Source organism: Penaeus monodon, chromosome 22, assembly GCF_015228065.2.
Source record: "Penaeus monodon isolate SGIC_2016 chromosome 22, NSTDA_Pmon_1, whole genome shotgun sequence".
NCBI lineage: Eukaryota > Metazoa > Arthropoda > Malacostraca > Decapoda > Penaeidae > Penaeus > Penaeus monodon.
Window position 1 is genome coordinate 2,309,790 of NC_051407.1, and position 832 is coordinate 2,310,621.

Sequence of the window (832 nt, forward strand, 5' to 3'; positions counted from 1 at the left end):
CACATGCATTGCACGTTCAGTCGATCTATCTCCCTAACAATATATACACCATCCCCTTTATGTCATGTCAACTACCATTTCCTCCCTCAACCTGCTTCCAAACTACAACCAAGATCAACCACAGATAAGCACGTATATCTACCTGTCTCCCAACCATACCGCACCATCTACCAAGCTCTCTACCATACCGCACCATCTACCAAGCTCTCTACCATACCGCACCATCTACCAAGCTCTCTACCATACCGCACCATCTACCAAGCTCTCTACCATACCATACCATCTACCAAGCTCTCTACTCTACCATACCATCTACCAAGCTCACTACAATACCATACCATCTACCAAGCTCTCTACCATACCGCACCATCTACCAAGTTCTCTACCATACCATACCATCTACCAAGCTCTCTACTCTACCATACCATCTACCAAGCTCTCTACAATACCATACCATCTACCAAGCTCTCTACAATACCATACCATCTACCAAGCTCTCTACAATACCATACCATCTACCAAGCTCTCTACAATACCATACCATCTACCAAGCTCTCTACCATACCGCACCATCTACCAAGCTCTCTACCATACCGCACCGTCCACTTACATCACCGCCATGCAATTAACAGCTAACAACCAAAGACGCAAGCGAACTCTGCCACTCCAAAACTTGTCTTAAACCTGTCGCGCGAATCCGAATGCCTGCTTGACTTCACAAAGAGCTGATGAAGTTCGAACGAGGCATTCTGGGAAGTAACTTAAGGTCGTGGTTATAATAGTTATTCACAAAAGGGATTTCGAGACGGTAATGTTATGAGGGGATGTTTTC